General features: G+C 45.6%; 1 protein-coding gene across 1 annotated transcript in view; it reads right to left on the bottom strand.

The window, feature by feature from the left end:
* Positions 1–12,015, bottom strand: part of LZTFL1 (leucine zipper transcription factor like 1) — a 75,027-nt gene that overhangs the window by 38,853 nt on the left and 24,159 nt on the right. The window lies entirely within an intron of this gene.

Below are 12,015 nucleotides of genomic sequence, written 5' to 3'. Positions count from 1 at the left end.
ATCCAATTTTATGCTTTAAGTAAGTGCAGTTTATTGTGTGCCAATTATACCTCAATAAATCTGCAAAAAAAAAAAGTCATCCATGTTTAATAAAGAAAACTTGGAAATTACATAAGAATGAAGAAGAAAACTAAAAGCACTATTAGTTAGCACTTCTTTAGCAGACTCATCTTAGCCAAAGATAAACGCTGGCCCCGCTGGGATGGATTCCAAGTTCTGGCGCTGAAAGCTCTGGTCATCAGAAGGATTCGGGGGAGCAATTTTCTTTTTTGGGTGGATTTTCCTCAGCTTTCTGCTAAATTTCGGGCTTGAGTAAGTGAAGTTTGGTTGAAACCACTAGCTTCATAGAGTTGTGGTAACAAACCATAAATCATTCTGGGTTCCTTAAGGAGCTCTGTAAACCTTAGAAAACCAGATGACTTAACAGAGCTGTATGATTTAGTAGCTTGGGAGTGGATTTTTTACTCGAATTCTGGTTCCAGATTCTCAGCATTTAGCAGAAATGTTTAGTGAGTCACACACACAAATACACACACACACACACACACACACACAAAGCTTTTGTTCATTTAGATTACAAAGAGAAATATGTAAATATATACTGGCTCAGAACATCTGCAAATACATCTTTCTTTAAATGATAACCTCCCGTAGTATAGTTAAGGAAACAGAGTGACTGACTTGCTCAAACCTCCACTTAGTAAGTGGTGAGAGGGATAAATCTAGCTCTCTCTAAATCCAAAGTAAGTAGGTAATTTATATATACAAAGTTACAGTAACAGCCAGTATTTTCTGGGCATAGCACAGTTTACAAGGCCCTTTAGCTACCTTCTCTCTTTGGGCCCTGACAACCCTTTTCTGTTCAGGTGGCTACTGGGATGCAGGGCTTCTCCACATCTCCTAGACTTGGAAATAAATTGTCATTTAATGTCACGCTCCTCAAAGTGTAGTCCCAAACCAGCACCCTGGACATTTGCTGGAAACTTGTTTGAAATGCAGATTCTCAGGCTCCATGCAGACCTGCCAACTCAGAATTTGGATTTTACAAGACCCCCAGGTGACTAGTGGGCATATTAAAGTTTGTAAGGCGCTCCCATCAAGTCAGACATCAAATGTACATAGGATGGCCAGAGCAGAGATATGCAGAGTCCTTGGGAAGAGACAGCTTTGTGTGACATTGACTGGAGAGCTAAAGAAAGCATGTGTGCATTAAAACGGGCTGGTCAGGCCAGGAGGAATAGAGAAGGGAGTGTTGTAGAGGTCACCACTGACAGACAAAGCCAGCAGTGCTCAGGGATGCAGGGTTTTTGTAAAAGGCCAGTGGCAAGGCCAGGCCTCCTGTGCCAGGGACTCATCAGACATCCAAATCTACTGACGCGGCATGTTTGTCACGGGAGTCCCTTGGGATGATGGGATAGCAAGACTGTGATCCATTCTTATTGTTCAGCCTTCCTGAGGACCTTCCTCGAAGACAAGGTTTAAAGCTCCCTTTCATAGACAAATCACATTCTGTTTCCTCTTGTATGTTTCCCTTGGAGACCATGGTCAGTGGAGTTGAATGTCACCCTGTGCCCACAAGTTCTATCTGCCACTGGCTGGGATGCAACACAGGTTTTAGAAGCAGCATACCTCCTCTCACCTCTAATTTTTAAGGAAATTTGGCTAACTCAGAGCCTACAATGGCTCATACCATCAATGAGCCCCTCCTTGGTGGAAGGTGGTTGGAAGCAGTGTGTGTAGTGTCTGGAGGTGGCATGGCCCTGCACTGGGAGGGAATGAAGATTACAGGAAAGCTCTGATTTGGGGGCCCTAAAATGCCCATCTCACTGAACTAAAGAGGAATTCAGGTATGTCTGATCCAGAAAGGGGAGGTCACCCCCAAAGTCTGGAAGAATCTAAGAGGACATAATTCATTTACCTCTAGTTGATTTACAATATGAGGTTAGTTTCAGGTGTACAGCTTCAGATTCTTTTTCATTATAGGTTGTCACAAGATACGGAGTATAGTTCCCTGTGCTCTACAGTAAACCCTGGTTGTCTATCTATTTAATATATATAGTGGTGTGTATCTATTAATCCATACTCCTAAATTTATCCCTCCCCCACCCTTTCCCCTTTGGTAACCATACGCTTGTTTTTTATGTCTGTGATTCTGTTTCTGTTTTGTAAATAAGTTCATTTATATTCTTTTTTAGATTCCACATATAAGTGATATTATAAGTCATTTGTCTTTCTCAGCTTGACTTATTTCACTTAGTATGATAATATCTAGGTCCATCCATGTTGCTGCAAATGGCAATATTCCATTCTTTTTTATGGTGGAGTACAAGATGACATTTATGTCATCTTCTAACATACTTTCTAAACCCATTTCCTCCAGATTTCTATTTTGGCTTCTCCTTTGGGTCTGCCCATGGACTGAGAGAGAGAGAGTGGTTATGCCAACAAAAGTAGATGATTGTACATTTTCTCCAAATCACCATTATACAACACTGCCTCATTAAGTGGGGTACGAATTAGAAGGCTGTAATAAGATGTTCCCGAGACGACTTCTGCCAGACCCGCAGCCTTCTAGGCCTCTCGCCATCACCCGGGTGCCTGCTCTCAAGCTCAGGCGGTGGGAGGGACAGGGCAGCATGTTACAAGGATGTTCATGAGGCCACATGGGGAGCCGTGTGGTTTGGGGTCAGGAAGCCAGGTGCCTGCCTGTCAGGCTACACCCACAGACCCAGGCACCACCACCAAGTCAGGTGTCTCTTGGTTTTGGCAGCTCTGAAATTATGAGTTGACAATCAGATGGCACGGAAGCCTGGAGACAAAGTTATCAGCTAATCAGAAAGGCCTGCTTGGATGTGGTTTAGATATCCTGAAAGTTAGCACAATGTGGCATAGGGTGGAAATTGCTGTGCCCAGGATGAGTGATGGTGTGTGTGTGTGTGTTTGTGGTTGATTTGTTTTTAACCATCAGATGAACAATGAGTGATTTGGACAAATGGGATGACTTTATAATAACTTTCTGAAGAGAAATAATCATATATTTGTACAAATACAAAGCCTACTTAACATTCAAGACAAGTAAAGGGTTTCTTTTTAATGCTGTTCAACAGATAAAAATGCTTATTAAAATCTTAAAATGTTTAATGTTAAAAATGCAATTATGCAATTTATTCCTGAACACTCTCACCGTGAAATGTTCGATGGTTGCAGACAAAGCTAAATTCCTCTTTAATCATCTGCCACCAACCCCTGATTTCTTCCCAGAGATAAGTAGTGTGGCCATTGGGGTATGAATCCTTCCAATTTTCTTTGGTCATTCAGAAACATACCCTGGAGATTTTTTTCCATGTTAGTGCTTACAGATCCACCTCCTTCTTTTTAACTGCCACACAGCATTCAATAGAATGGATATGCCATCCTTTATGAAATCCTTGTCTTATTGATGGACATGTAAGTGTTTCCAGTTTCACCAACACAAGTCCCTTTGTTGCAATACTTCCTTGAGGGCATGCGTGGATATCCTCTAAAGGGGGTGACATTGTGGAATTGCTGCAACTTTTATACATTAACGGCTCCTGCCAACACCCCCTCCCGACGTGGCTGAACCAATTCATACAGTCAGGAGTGTGAGAGTACCTAGTTTCCCACCCCATGACTCACTATTCAACTTACAGAGATTTGCCTACTTGAAGGGTGAAAATATTGTTGTTTAACAAGCATCTCCGTGCTTACTAGTTAGAGAGGATCTTTTCAGATGTTTCTCCCCCCTTATCTGGGAACTGCCTCTTCATACTTTTGCGTATTTGAAAATTTGGCTTGTCTTTTTCTTTTGAGTTTGTAGGAGCAGAACTTCTTTTCTAAGAGAAACTGCAAAAGCAACTAGTACCAGACAATTCTCTTGATTTCTGAAAGCCATAAAAGCATCTGCTTGTGCAGAAATGGAGGGAAAAAAAAGCCTGTGGTGTGTGTGTACCTGCAGGTTTTTTTCCATAGCATGACTTTAACACCCACACACTTTGAGTAAACGGAGTGAAGCCCCCAAAGATTGCAACGGCAAAGATGAAAGACAGAGAAGTGAGGCAGTTCTACTGCACGCTTAATAACAAGGAGGGCGATTTCCAGCCCCCAGCTGCAATCTGGTTTTCACGGTCTGCAGGGGCTGGGTTTGCAACCCTGGGACCAATTCTGTAGAAATCTCTCCTAGGGCAGGAGCTTGGGATTTGGGCTCGTGCTCATCCGTTGCCCATTGAAGGAACTGACGTCAATTTGTGGCCCTCGTCTGGGGTTATCTGAGGGGCTCATCGACTGTGGTAGCGACAGAGACAGAGGAGCAACCAGGTGGTAGCAAGGAGTTGGCAGACCCAGGCTCACCGACTCACTCTCAACCGCAGGGGAACTTATCTCCACAGGGCATCTCCTTGGGTGAAAGCTGAAGCTTGGGGCACTTACAGGGCACAGAGGGGCTGAGAAGGAAGGGGGCAGGGGACCCGTCCTCTCTGTGGTTGGTTCTGATGTGTGTGGGGGTGGGGGTGGGGGTGGGGGTGGTGTGGACGAGGTCATGCAGCAAACACAAGGATAAAATCAAAAGGCGGGGAGTGGCATGGAGAAAAGAGCTGGATGTGTGTGACATAATCCCTTTGACCCTGTGTCTTTAAATATTGTTTTAAAAGATTCAGTAGAAATCTCCAAAGTCTCCAGCCATTTTTAGGAAACAGGCTTGGAGTCGGCTGTGTCTGTGAAAGTGGTTCATAAGTCAAGGCTGTCACTGAGGGGTTTTGAATTGTCTTTCTTTTCTTCTTACAATGTTTCACTCATAATAATCCTGTCTTTCCTCCAAAAGCTCCCTGTAGCAGATATTCTACGAAATTCCCTTCTCTCTGGAAGATCTCCCAACTCCCACTCATTTGACTCCTTCCTCAAATTCAGACAAAAACAAACCCTTCCAGCCTCTGAGCATCCCTCAAGCCATTCTCTCCTCCTTGCACACCATCCCCCTCCCCTACCATCTCTTTCTCACCGGCTCCCGTGCAACATGTTGACATATTGCTCATCACTCAAATGATAGCGCATCCTTCTGAAGACATTGGGCTTCTCTGCTCCCATCTGCAAAGACGGCTTCCTCTTTTCCTGTACCTCCTTATTCCTCTATCGCGCATGTACGTGCATGCACACACATGCGTGCATGCACACTCAAATATCTATATTAACCTCATGACGTTTTCTTATTCTGTCTTATATTAATTATTTGGAATTTGCTTTCTCTCCTGCCATAGACAGTGACCTCATCCATTCACGGATTCTACAATTGTTTATCAAGGGCTTAAACCACATGTCAAAGATTTTTCTACCCTCCTTTTTCCAGCCTCCCTCTTTCTTGTTCTTCTTCCCTGCCTTCATCCTTCATCCTTCATTAATACTCCCTTTGCTTCCTCCTCTCTCCCACATCCCTATTTTAGGGGGCATCTGTCTCAAAGGAACCAAAACTATTTCCTGAAAAGAACAGCCACTAGAAAACCCCTCAGGCTCTCAGTAGCCATTTGGCGGTGGAGGGAGGTGAACCGATGAACATTTTGGTGCTAAGTTTATGCTACATTGCTCTCCTGGGTGCCTGCTGTTAGGCCCTTTATTTAATAGATGTCTATCTAATAGGTCTGTCTGTGAAAGATGGATGTTTTGCTTTGGGGACTGTATCTTTTGTGATAACTTCATCTTGGGGGAAGCTCCTTCCTGTGTCTTGGAATGGTTCTTCCTTTTCATACTGAGCACAAATGTCACCTCCTCAGAGAAGCCTTCCCGGTCTGCTCATCTGAAGTAGCCCTATCTTCTCCCTTCCCCAGGACCCAGCCGCCCTCTATCACACCACCCTGGGTGGTAGATTAATTTCATTGATGTTCCCAATTAACAGTCTCCCTCTAGCCATCCCCTTTGAGGGGGACTTTGCAGCTCTTCCCATCAAGAGGTGGAGTCTATCTCCCTACCCCTTGAATCTGGGCTGAACTTGTGACTTGTTCTGACCAACAGAATGTGACAGAAGTGATGGCGTGCCCGTTCTGAGCCCAGACCTTGACAGCCCTTGTGTACTTCTATTGTCTCTTTTGGAATCTTATCATCAGCACGTGGACAAACCCAGGCGAGCCAGCTGGAGGAGGGAAGACCACAGAGATGAGAGCGACAGCCATCCGAGACAGCCAGCCCCTAGTCAACTTGTTAGCTGACCAAGGACACGTGAGCCGGCTCAGCCAAGGTTAGCTGAGGTTGCCTGAGACCAGACAAACTGCCCAGCTGAGCCCAGCTTAAACTGCAACTTACAGAATCACGCGCTAAATAACAATAATTGTTTTAAGCCACAAAATGATGAAGTGGTGTAGTATGCAGCCAGAGCCAGCCGGTATACCTTACTTATTGCCTTTAGCACCCTTCTTGGGAAAGCCAGGGAGCTGCCCCAAGACTCAGCTTCCTTATATTTAAAAAGGGCACACTCTCTATCTTGGTAGACTTATGAAGGGATTTAGATGAGTTGATGTTTGGAAAGCTCTTGGCACAAACTAGGGGTTCAGGACATTTATTTCCTTTTCCCCTAGAGAAGAGTGGAAATCACAGTCAAGAGGAGTCTTGAGTCATTCTCCCCCAGGAGCAGGAGAGAAAGCCCCAGAAAGCCCTTAGAGGCTTCAGGACCATTAAGGAGAAAGTTCATTAGGAAGCGAACCCAGCATGAGATAGAGAAGCAAGCTTGATAATTTGGGAAATTTCAATGACGTTCCTGCATTGTCACTGGATTTCTCTGTAGTGTTTAGAAATGAAATCTTTTAACAAAAAAAGGTCCAGTACTTTTGCTTTGGCACCTCCCAAATGCCAAACTCTCAGACAGCAACCCTGAGAGCAACCCAAGGGAATAGATAGTAACGTCCTGTTTCATAGAAGAGAAAACTGAGGCAAAGGCCATTCTATAAGTAAGTGCAGAACTGGACAGACCCCAGATGTAACCATAACATCACGATGACCCCTTTCAATAGAAAGTAATGCTCACTGAGCATGTGCTAAGTGCCAGGCCCCACCTGGCTCCTCCCTAAAGTAGCTCCTTTTACCCTCATAGCAACTATTTGACGTGGGTACTATCACCACTTTTTACAGATAAGGGATGTCTCTTGCCCTGGGGCACACAGGTCATGGTGGTCACCCCAGCCCTGTTCTGCACTTTCACTCTCTTCCTTGGAATGGAGGACAGTTCAAGAAATTTAGTAGATAGTAGTCTTAAAACAGGAAGAGAAGTGAGCTAAATCGCTGAGGCCAACAGAACGGAAGGGTGGGTCATTACAGAGCAAGTGGCAGGACAGCGGAGTGGAAGGGGACCAGTCCCTCAGCCTCTCTGCAGGGCCCCCTGGATGCAAGACGGCGGAGGCTGAAGCCAAGACAGCATTGTCTCCCTCTTGTGTAATCTCGAACACAGCGGAGAAAGGCCTCGTCAGCACATGTCAGAGAAAGGGAGAAGAACGGTGGTCCCAGCTCCCACAGCCTGAGATATAGTGAATAAAAAGTACTGAAAAACAAATTCCAAGTTTGAAAAACAGCAAGCGGGCTTCTTTCTTACAGGACATCTCAGAACCTTAGACGTGCTGCTTTGCCTGTTTTACAAAGGATTTCACCTTTTGCTGACACCTACCCAGACCTCTGGACCACAGGACTCAGTCGGGGAAGGCTGCTCTAGGTGGTTTTGGGGGCATATTTTTTTCCAAACGTGGTTAATATTGAAAAGCGGGCTGTTATTTCTCAGATGGAAACTTGTGAGCAATCCGAAACCTGTGATGGGGCCTTAACTCATGCTTCCCTGCGTCCAGCAGGTAGAAGTTTAGTGAGCACCAGGGTGCTCAGCACCCAGTGTATGACTTTACGGAGGAAGCGTCAGACAGGAGGCCGCAGGTCAGCGGCCCCCCACCAAGAAGCTCTTCTCTGAGTCTCCATAAGAGAGACTTGGTGTTTTGATGTGGTTGTTTTGATGTGGCCATTTTGAAACTGAGGACATTTTGATGCAGCTATTTTAATGCTGTGGAAATTTTCTGACTTTTTAAAAACACCAACTATTTGAAGCTTTTGAAAAAATGATCAAGTCTCAAGGCAGCGTAGGGTCAGGGACAGGGTGAGGGTGGACCTTGTAGAGAAAAGTGGGGGCAGGATGAGGCTGGGGGATAGGGGTCTATTTTTTATTTACGTTTCTTATAGGAAAAGAAGTATTAAAAGTGTAATGGACTGATTTTAAGGGTCACAAAAGCCCCCAAGTTAAAAAAGCCTTTCAGTAATCAAGACAGTGTGGTACTGGTGAAAGACTAGACAAATAGATCTATGGGACAGAACAGAGAGCCCAGAAATAGACCCCTGTGAATAGAGTCAGTTGATCTTCGACAAAGGAGGAAAGGAAATACAATGGAGCAAAGACAGTCTTTTTAACAAATGGTGCTGGAACAACAGGACATCTGCGTGCAAAAAAATGAATCGAGACACAGACACCCTTCACAAAAATTAACTCAAAATGGATCACAGCTCTAAATGTAAACCACAAAACTCCCAGAAGACAACACTAGAAAACCCAGATGACCTTGGGTAGGTGACAACCGTTTAGACATAACACCAAAGGCACAATCCATGAAAGAAAGAACTGAAGAGCTAGACTTCATTAAAATTAAAAACTGCTCTGCAAAAGACAACATCAAGAGGGTGAGAAGACAAGCCACAGACCGGAAGAAAGTATTTGCAGAAAGCACACCTGATAAAGGACAGTTGTCCAAAATACACAGAGAACACTTAAAACTCACCAATAAAAAAACAACCTGATTGAAAATGGGCCAAAGGTCTCCACAGATATCTCACTAAAGAAACAAACAGATGGCAAATAATCATATGAAAATATGCCCCATAGCCTACATCATCGGGGAAATGCAAATCAAAACAGCAAGAAGACGCCACCACACACATACAACAACGGCCAAATCTGGGACACTGACAAAACACCAAATGCTGGCAAGGATGTGGAGTAACAGAAGCTCTCATTCATTGCTGATGGGAGTGAAAATGGTCCAGCTACTTTGGAAGACAGTTGGGCAGGTTCTTACAAGACCACACATGTTCTCACCATACAATCCAGTGATCAAGCTCCTTGGCATTTACCCAAAGGAGTTCAAAACTCATGTCCACACAGAGACCGACACATGGGTATTTATAATTGCCAGAACTTGAAAGCAGCCAAGACGTCCTTTGACAGGTGAATGGATAAAAAAAACTGGTTCATCTAGACAATGGAATATTAGTCAGTGCTAAAAAAAAAAAAAGGTTATCAAACCATGAAAAAGCAAGGAGGAAACTTAAATGCATGTTACAAAGTGAAAGAAGCCAATCTGAAAAAGCTACAGACTGTATGAGTCCAAATACAGGACATTCTGGAAAAGGCAAAACTATGGAGATGGTAAAAAGATGATTGGTTGCCAGAGGTGAGAGGGGAGGGAGGGGTGAATATAGGTGGAGCGCAGAGGATGTTTATGGCGGTGGAGCTACTCTGAATAATACTCTAAGAGTGAACTCTAAGGTAGCCTGTGGACTTTGGGTGATAATGATGTGTCAGCATAGGTTCATCAGTTGCAACAAATTGGGATATTGATGGCGTAGCAACAAGGGATATATGGGAACTCTCTGTACATTCTGCTCAATTCTGCTATGAACATAAAACTGCTGTAAAAATAAAATCCTTCTCTGTCTCTCTCTCTCAAGCCTGTCAGCACATCTTGCTGCGTATTTGTCATCAGCTCTGCAAAGGTCCCCTGACAGCATGGTGCTCTCCCTCTATCTGGGGTGTCAGGAGGGAGGGAGGGAGGAATACAAGTGCTCTGAATCTGCCCTGATGCCTCCCTAGAGGTGGAAGTGGGAGAACGGACAGTGGCAGGCAGAGCTGAGGGTTCCGGCTCCTGCGGTGGCCCAGCTAAGGGGAAGCTAGACTCCAGTGAGCTGGTTCTGGCTGGTGGGAGCTCATGTTGAGGGAGTCTGCAGAGAAACCACGAGGTTCTGCTGTTTTCCCTGAACTTTCCCATACAGCAGCCCGCGAGCCATTAGGGATGGAAATCAGATTGGTGTCATTGCCTACGTAGATCCCTCGGGTGGCTCTCCATCACATCTGGCGTCAGATTGACACCATGGACCCTGGCCTCAAGTCCCCACACCCCTGGGCCCCTCCTGTTTCTCTGGCTGCCTCACACCTGTCTGTCTCCCAGCCTATCGGTCTTCTCCTTGGACATGCCAAGTGCCTCCTACCTCCTGTTTCCTCTGCTGGGAATGGTTACCCCATGTTCACCTTTACTAGCTCTAAGATCAGTGCTGGTGCACTGCACAACTTGGCAAATACGTGTTGAATGAAGGACTCCAGTGAGATCTTCCAGTGACATGAAGCATGTCAAGGCAGAGGGGCTGATTTTTGTGATGAATAGATGGAGCAAATAAAATCACAAATCCTGCAACTGGTCTCATGATTCACCTGCTGTAAGCACAAAACCTCAGGAGGTGTGGATGACATTTATTTCCCTTACAAATAATGCACATTCTGCAAGAATTTGGCAGCCACACAGTGAACTCTTGACCTCCTCTCTGGGCTCCAGATACCTTCCCTTCAACACCATCATATCACATCCAATGCTAAATGTATCATGATCTTCTAAAAACCAACACTTACCCTCACATCCCCTCTCTATTAAAGGCACCCAGGTCTTTCCAGAGCCTCCGAATGACCCTGCTTCTCCCTCCTGCGACATCCTATCACTTGCCAGCTCCGGTGGGTCCCAGGGCCATGGCTCCCTCATCCCTTTCGTCCCTCCTGCTGTGCACGGCATGGACAACTCTTTCCCCCACTCCTCTGCCTCCAACAATTGCCTCCTAAGCCGCTTCCTAACCAGCAGTGGCTTTTCATGGGAACTGATTTTAGCAAAAATGACTAGTTTCTCCTTCTTGTCAACTTTAATGGTTTTAATGGCTAACCACAAAGCATGAGGAATTTGAAGAATCCGTATGTGTTCTTGCAAGCCTGCACTGACTTTAAGCCTCCTGGGGAGGGAGGGAGGGGGTCCCCTTCAAGCCCCTCTGCCCTCGAGGAGAGAAGAGTGGTCCCGTCCTGTATTGCAGACTCACTCATCCTAAGTCTCTTGCTAAGGTAGAGCTATTACCCGCGGAAACGTGGGTCAGTCTAGACCAATCCTGTGCACTGTCATGGCCACTAGCCCTGTGCAGCTACTTAGATCTAAATGCAAATCAACTGCAATTAAATAAAATGTACAAAAATCAGTTTCTCAGTCACACTAACCTCAGCTTAAGTGCTCCTTAGCTAAGCATGGCTGGCAGCTGTGCGCTGAGCGGTGCAGATGCGGACTATTTCCACCATTGCAGAGAGCTCTAAGGGATGGCGCTGCTGTAGATTTCCAGGACTTAGGTGAGGTTTGATTTTTCCATCAATGTCGTCAGAAGATGATTACTAAGCTCCTAGAATGCAAGCTGTGCTGGCCAAGACCCCCTGGTCCCTACCCTTGTGGAGTCAGTGAGTAAAGAAGGTCCTTATGGACTTTACTTCCGGAAGCTTGCTCCTGGAGCCCCTTGTACCCGCTGGTCAGACCTGCACTACCAAACCACTGTTAACCCCTTCCAGACCATCTGGAAGTCACAGGTCAGACAAGGTCTCAATCAGTGAGGAGCAGAAATCTAGCATCGTCCTCTTCCAAAGACCCCACCGTGCTCGTGGACCAGGACTTCCTCAGTCTGTGCGGAAGACTCAGGATGGAGAAAAACGAGATGATAAATCTAGTCTCAAATGTGGAGAACCTGGAAAGTAGAGGATTGAAGCGACACTCATTTCTCCTCTGCCAGAGACTGTGAAAGACATTAGGAATGTGGAAGGCACCAGGGAGGCCCAGGCGCAGCTCCCCCACTGGCCCCTGTGGCAGAGCCAACCTGGGCCTGTCCTCTGAGGTAGACATCAGAGGTGAGGGCTGCAGC

The sequence above is a fragment of the Camelus dromedarius genome, chromosome 17 (genome assembly GCF_036321535.1).
Source record: "Camelus dromedarius isolate mCamDro1 chromosome 17, mCamDro1.pat, whole genome shotgun sequence".
In the NCBI taxonomy this organism is placed as follows: domain Eukaryota; kingdom Metazoa; phylum Chordata; class Mammalia; order Artiodactyla; family Camelidae; genus Camelus; species Camelus dromedarius.
The sequence above is the reverse complement of the archived record's forward strand: the minus strand, read 5'-3'. Positions and strand labels throughout refer to the sequence as shown.